The 7646-nt window shown below is 50.9% G+C and overlaps 1 non-coding gene across 1 annotated transcript; it reads right to left on the bottom strand.

Moving 5' to 3' along the window:
* Positions 1-1516: 1516 nt before the first annotated feature.
* On the bottom strand, positions 1517-1590 carry TRNAT-AGU. Its single transcript has one exon. It is a non-coding gene; the product is annotated as a tRNA-Thr (tRNA).
* Positions 1591-7646: the final 6056 nt, after the last annotated feature.

Below are 7646 nucleotides of genomic sequence, written 5' to 3'. Positions count from 1 at the left end.
TTTTTATCTCAAAAGGTAACATCCTCATCCTATCCCCCAAACACCCTGGGACCTGCCCAAATTTATTAAAATACCCCCATCCTGAGCAAGGCCACAACCGTGAACCAGAGCTAGTGTCTAGGCCAAGGTGTTCTGAAGGAGGCAACTCAAACATTTTCTCCCTGGTTCCCTTGGCAAGGTCTGACTGAGAAAACAAAATTCCCCAAACTGAAAATTTTCTGCTGAAACACCCATACTAGTCTGTTTGGGGACTTTGATTTGAATGTATGATTATTATTCTCTTCTCATTTATCTCAGTTCAGTGTTTGTCCTCCAGAAGTGTTTACAGGTATTGAGTTGTGGGGGAGAGAGGCTAATTCATAATGTCTCTACCCCCCTTTCATAGTTTCTTTTCCAACTTGCTACGAAGCTCCTTTGCTACGATGTGACTCAAGCAGTGTCCATTGTCTCTGTGCTATCTCGGAGAAGCCTGCATTGTTACACCGTTCCTGGGATAGTCCTCGGGAGTGTGGATCCCTTCAATGGGCCAGCAGCGAGTCTAGCGCCTCCCTTGTCACACCTGAAAGGCTGGTGGGGGGCATTTCCCAACCTCATAACATATCTCAGTAACACACACAGAGCAAAACTTCATAAACTTCCCAACCAATGCAAGCACACACAATCCAACATGATATTAATGTGCAACAGATCAAGACTTTTGAAATGATACCTCACCAGGCAGACTTTGTACAAACCATGTCATCATTATATGAGAGTGGTGAATATGGGGCTTGCAGGGTGCTGCTTTGAGCACAGCGTGCTACACCTGGGCTTCCATTGCAGTGGAGACGTACCCTTAGAGTCCATCTCTCCTGGGATAAAGATGGCAGCAGGGCTGGCCTGGGTCATCTGACTTGGGCTCATGGAGCTAAAGCTGAGGGGCTAAAAACTGTGGTGCAGATATTTGAGTTCACGCTGAAGCCTGGGTCCAGAAACCCTCCCCCCTCGTGGGGCCTCAGAGGTTGGGCTCGAGCCCATTTGTCTGCACTGTAATTTTATAGTCTTGAAGCCCAAGCCCCATAAGCCTGAGTCAGCTGAGCCGGGCTTTGGGACAGGTGCCCTGGGTGTGTTAATCACAGTGTAGACATAACATTAGGCTACGTCTCAGTACAATGAAACACCCAGGGCTGGCCCATGGAATATTAATCAGGATCTTGCAGCTTGGTTGGATAAAGTTGCAGTGTCCGTGTCTGGGCTCAGGCTCAGTACCCAGCTCTAGGAGCCCACAAGGTTGGGAGGGAGTTTAGCAAGGGGAAATGGTAAAACCGCAAGTGAAGTATTACCTTGGACTTATGGCATTTCTCCATTGGTCTGTCTGCTCTTAACTCCCAAACTTTCTGTAACTCTGTTATCAGTGCCTGTGAGTGTAATTTAAACCATAGGAACAGCCACACTGGGATAGACCATTGGTCCACCTAGCTCTGAATCTTGTTTTCTGACAGTAGTCAATGCCAGGTGCCCCAAAAGCCACTCCCCAGGGCACCACTAGGAATTGAACCCAGGATCTCCTGTTTACTAAACAGGTGCTTTAATCAGCTAAGCCATGGTACCTGCTGTTATTGAAAGCATCCTGTCTGCCCACACCTGACTCTCTGCCAACCCCCACAGGGGCCTGACAAGCTTTGCTCGTGTTTGGATTCTGTAAAGCAGAGGAGCAGGTGAAGTTTTGCTCCCAAGGTGGGTGTGTGATTCTTTGGACAGGTCTACACTACAAAATTAGGTTGGTGTAATTACATTACTTAGGCTGGCAATGCAGTTCTATCAACCTAATCCCGGTGTAGATAGTGGCTCAGCTGTCAGAACTTTTTGGAGCTATGAAAGGGGAGAGGTCCGGCCTCTGTAGCTGCAAAATTAGGTCAGTGTAACTACATTTACACTCCCCCAAGCAATGCAGTTCTATCAACCGAGCCCCAGTGCAGATAGCGCTGTGTCAACAGGAGCACTTCTCCCATCTACATAGCTCGGGGAGGGGCTTGGTTAGTGAAGACCCAGAGAATAGGTGGCCCATGACTCTTGCATGCAGGAAGGCTGGGCATGAGCTCTGGAAGCTCCCTAGGAGCTAGTCCACCTCTTGCTCCTTCCTCTCCTCCCCTGCAACCTCCTTGCCTGCTGCTCGTGCCTCTACACCCTCTGCCCCAAGGTCTGCCCACCACCCACACCTCTCTGCCCCTCCTATGACACCCATCCTGCCCACCACCCACACCTCTCTGCCCCTCCTGTGACACCCATCCTGCCTGCCACTCACGCCTCTCTGTCCCCTCCCCTGCCCAGCCCAGCCCACCCCACCGCTTGCACCTCTCTGCTCCCCCCCCCAAGACCCGCTGTGCCCACCTCTTTCTTCATGCTGCTGTTGTTATTCCATGAAACATCAAGGATGGAATAAAAAGCTCAGTTTACTCCAGGATGAGGAAAGAAAGGTGCCACCAACCCCCTGGCAAATTTCAGTACCCCAGAGAAAACCTGCCCCCTGCTATCGCAATCTTGATAGTGCTGGGGATATGGCGGGAAAGGGACTGTCTGAATTAAGGCAGGATTAATCAAGGCAGGAAAGGGACAACAATCCTCTGCAACGATCATTAACCACAAACATATTCTCATCATACTCCAGCCAGAAGTGAAATGGGCAGGAATTCTTGCTGTTCAGCCATGGACACACGCACAGCAGTGAGTGTGATGTGGAAGCTGGTCTGGTTAAACAATTGGAAATGATCACTCAGTGAGATCAGAACTAGAATGTAGTGAGAAAACTGCATAAAGTAATTGTGGCTGAGTGATTAAGGTGATAGATTAGAAATCCATTGGTGGGCTCCCTGCATCGGGGTTGAGTCCATGTCAACTATGGAGGAAACTTGCTGGTTCTTTAAATTTAACAATATAGATTCAGTGGTCTATGAGAATCCTTGGTGTCAACAGTTTCGGCTGAGAAATAGACGATACCCACTACATTGTCTCGATGGGTGGAGGCGGCGCACTCTCACTCGCGAGCTAGGTTCTTGTCTCACTATCTAAGGGGCTGCGGTTGTTTACACAACAGAGTTATGCGGCTTTACTTAATGCATTTATTAATTAAAACTGCTGTTTGCGATTAACACATCTCATGCGGCTTGTGTCACCAGAGCACATCCACGCTAGCAACTCTTTGGATCGCCACAGAGAGCAGTGCACTGTGGGTAGCTATCCCACTGGGCAACTGGCCTCTGCAGGTGTGATTTGGGAAGGGGGGAATATAAGAATGGCGTTATGGCAATGTCTCATAGTGCCATGGTAACAGGCATCACATCCTATCTACATTGACAGGCCGCTTTTCCACGTGAAGTGTGTTTTTGTGGATTGGGGCAGAGACCGGTGTGTGTGTGTGTTAGAGAAGATGTGTGAGTGTCGTCGGCGGCCTGCATGTCTCTAAGTTCTGGACAGCTGCTGGAAAGAGAAGCAAAATGCCAGTCCTGAGGCGAATAGGGGATTTGAGGGCGCCAGCATTGTGAGTCCTGATCACCTTCATGGCCTCGCACGCCGCCCCCCCCCCCCCGGAGAGCGGACTGGGAAGTGGTCTCCGCTCTACGTGAGTCGACTCCTCGTGTTCTGTCAACTAACCGCTTAGTACGAGCGCGCTGTCCGAGTTACTCCAGGCCCCCGCTTCCCTCAATCCTGGCTCAGCACAGCACAGCAGTCTCTGTCAAACACACACATGGCTGCTACTCTGCCTGGCTCGGTAGTCAGGGGTGCTGAGGGTCACGGGGGTTTTAGAGGGCCATGTCGCCCCCACCACTTTTTACAAAGCCGTAAGGACTGAACGATCAGACTCAGGAAGGGTGGACAGTGTGGAGTCTCTTGGGGGGAAGAAAGGGGAGTTCTAGTGGGGGTGTGGCCTCTGGGGGCAGGGGTGTAGGACAGAGGGGCGTTTCGTCATGGTAGGATGGGGTGGTCTTTGTGTGGGGTGTGAGCGCCTCAGTGGACCTTGACCGATCAAGAAGAACTTTTCCTTTGGAGGGATCGGTGTCACTGGCAGAATTGCGGGCTCAGGGCGTCGGATATCCCTCACGCGCACCACTCAGGGAGGGAGAAGGCCGAGAGAGTGAGGGGTGGAGTCGAGGTGGTGGGCACCCTTAGGGAAGGGGTGGCCCTTGGGGTGGCACCACTAGTTTCTGGATGGGGCCAGTGCCCCCACCACCTCCCTCGTAAAAGGAAGTTCACCGGCCAACCTGCCTCTGAAGTGTTCGCAGGGGCGGGTGATGAGAAGGAGCAGCACATTTCCACGGCTAGTAGAATTATGCTCCTGGCTGCCGGAAGCAGAGGCCAGCAGGCCTCAGCTGTCAGAAACTTCGGCTGCTGAGCGAATATTTGACGATATAGGGGACGGGGCCCATGGATCTTCTCTGTAGCAGGAATGCAGGGTAGCGCAAGTTCTTGGTATAGTTCACAGCGGGCATTGTAGGGATACTGGTGTGAGGGCCAGTTAATGGATGATTATAAATGACCCAGCAGCATGTACACTGACAATTGGTCTCGCTTTAAGTTTGCTGCACAAAGCTCCTTTGGCCTCTTGTCGAGGTGGTGGTTTATATTTTGTCACCCAAATACCAAGTTGGCAGTTTTTGTCGCCAGATTGACAAAGACACCATGAGGGTGGTGACGGGTCTCCGAAGCCTGGGGCTCCAGTCTGAGCCCAGAAGAGCCCAAAATAGATCCATCCAGGCCAGCCGGGCTACAGGGATTTTTATAACAGTATAGATGGCCCTCTCAGGGTATATCTTCACTGCAGTTGTAAGCCCAGGGTTTAGCAGAGAGAAGTCACTGTCAGTCAGCCCCAACACATAAACATAAACCCACGGAGGGTAAAGACCCACCCCCCAGATAAGCTGGGCAGTGTTTTCTTCTCCCTATGGTTCGTTAAGACCAGCAACCAAAAGTCCTTTAACATTGAGCCCCCACCAATCCCCTGCACCCCACCTCCACAGCTGTTTGGTCCTTAGTCAGTACAAGCCCAGAGGTGCCTCTGTAGAGTTTCACCCTGCCATCCTGGGTGTGGAAAGGTAAAAAAGGGGGAGGAAACTAAGAAGGCCCCGTATTCACTATGTTGTTCTAGGGACTCCACTCACTCCTCTACAGCCCACCCTGTTCCTAACGTTGGGTCTGACACCTACACGTTTTAGTATTGGGACCCAAGCCCCAGCCCACTTGGCTTTGGGAACCCATGTCCCCTGCCTAGCTAGTGCTATTTGAATTGAGGGTTGGAGTCCCTCCATCGGGGTTCATGCCAAAGCCACAGTTGTGCTTGCCCTCGATTCACAACAACTATGGATAACAACCCTTTATTTCTCCTGCCCCTACTAAACATCGGAGGTTGGGAATCACAAACACCAGCCTCAAAGTGATCATTTCAGGCAAAGCAACCCAACATATTTTCCAACAATACTGTAAAATCCACATGCTGCCTCAGTACACGAAACCTTGCAAGGAAACATCTTCCTGAGGGGGTCCTGAAGCACCTGCCTTGCTGGAGGGAAGGAGGGGAGCTGTGGGTTGGGATTGAGGAAGGAAGCACTGGGGGGAATATCGAGGGTGGCCCTGTGGGGTTGGGAATTGAGGGGAACTAAGGAATAGGGCTTAGGGGGCTTGTGGGTTGGGACAGAGGAGAGAGGGTTGAAGAGGTGGCAGGGCTTCTCGGTTGGGGAGCTGACGGAGGACAGTGAGCATAGGAGGGACTGAGCGGTTGGGGACTGCAGGGGCACTGGGGAAAGAGGGGACATGGGTTTTGGGCTGCAAGTGCAGTCTTTCATTTAGGGGATCCAGCAGGACAGGGGAAGGCCAGCAGGTGGATTCTAATTCCTTAGGGATATTCTGATCGTTGTGGTTTGGTCTGTGGTATGTGTGTTGTGTGTGCAGGGAATGGAAACATGCTCTATGTGTGTGTGTGTGTCCCAGAGGGCCGTTATTCCTCCCAGGGCTGCTAAGGACAGAGGGGCTGTCAGGGAAGTTGCCTCCTTCAAACCCTACACACAAAAAGGCCCCTTCTGAGGACAAGCGGGGACAAAATCCTGACATGAGAAAATAGCTAACATCAAAGAGGATGTGAGAAAAGACCAGGTTAAAGATTCTTGGGGAGTAGGGTTTATAAACCTGACCAGGGACCTTGAAAAACCTGGGACCCTCAGATTAAAAGGCTGATTGCTCTTGCCATACTGAGCTAGCCAGGCTCACAAAGGAACAAAGACCAATGTTGGTGCAGAGGAGGAACTATAAGTCTCAAGGGAAAACCAAGATGGCGGTAAATCAACAGCGGGGAAACCTGCTGCTCTCTCTGTGGTCCAGCTCAATCACTACGGTCAGATTTATTATCATAAAATTTAGCAGTGTTATAATCGCATTAACCCTGCACCAATCCACACAACGAAGCTCTTTTATATCGATATATTAAGGGCTCCTTAATACCGGTATCTGTACTCCCTCCCCGACGAGGGGAGTTAGCGCTGTTTGAAATCAGCGGGATATTTGCCATGTGGGATTGTGGGTTAGTGTGGCCACAATTCTATCGGTATTGGCCTCCAGGCGACCATTCCGCCCACAGTGCAACATTGTGACCGCTCTGTGACCAGCAATCTGGAATTCAGATTGCAAATTGGCCAGGATTTACTGGGAAAAGGCCCTGCCGCCGCGAGGAAATCTTTTGAATTTCATTTCCTGTTTGACCCAGCATGGAGCGACCGTTTTTCAGTCACAGGTGACCCATGCACGTTCCCACGGAATCAAAAAAAGAGCTCCAGCATGGTACATGTAGAGGGAGATACTCTGAAGCTGATCTCTTGTATGGGGGAGTTGAACCCCCCCCCCTCCCCCTGTTCTATCCAGGAACTCCGTTTCCAAAACGGACCCATTAAATGCCCAATATGCATTTGAAAAAATCTCCAAGGCCATGATAGGACTGCGGCCAAAACTCGGGGGAATCAAATCAGCGCTGAAAACCTTAAGGAGCTGAGTCAAGTGTACCAGAAAGCCAGAAGAATGAAATGGACGCTCACGCGACGGGTAAGGGGCGACTGAGGTCTGTAGCTGTCCCACAGTATCCGCACTCCCCTCCGAAAACCATTTGAATTCTTGGCTGATGTTCCCAAAGCCTGAAGGGTCAAAAATAATGTCGCGGGTGGTTCAGGGTATATGTGGCCCCGCCCACCCACCCGAAAGCAATATGGAAAACAAAATGTTTCTCGCCTTTTTTCAATGTCATACGTATGTCTACTGGATGCTGCTGGCAGACGCTCGGGTTGCAGCACACAGCATCCCCTTCCCTTCTGCGACGGCAGAGGTACCGTTTGCGACTGGTAATCCGTCATCGATTGTTCCGTGACGTGCTCCTGGATGGCCTCGGTGAGGTCTTGTGCGGGGGATGCCAGGGCAAATAACGGGAATGAAACTCCCAGGTAATTCTCTTCTTTAAGCTTTGTCTCCTGGAGATTCAGTCCTGCGGGAAAATCATAGTAGCTGAGGACTGCCCTCCCTTCCCCCCCTTTAACGCTCTACTTGCAGAGGCAATAAAAGTCTGTGTTGTTTCTAATTCAAGCATTTTTTATTAACTTCATCACACAAATGGGGGATAATGGTAGCCCAGGAGA

Source organism: Mauremys mutica, unplaced genomic scaffold (assembly GCF_020497125.1).
Source record: "Mauremys mutica isolate MM-2020 ecotype Southern unplaced genomic scaffold, ASM2049712v1 000962F_np12_subseq_1:41413_obj, whole genome shotgun sequence".
NCBI lineage: Eukaryota > Metazoa > Chordata > Testudines > Geoemydidae > Mauremys > Mauremys mutica.
This window is presented reverse-complemented; position numbering and strand designations above follow the sequence as displayed.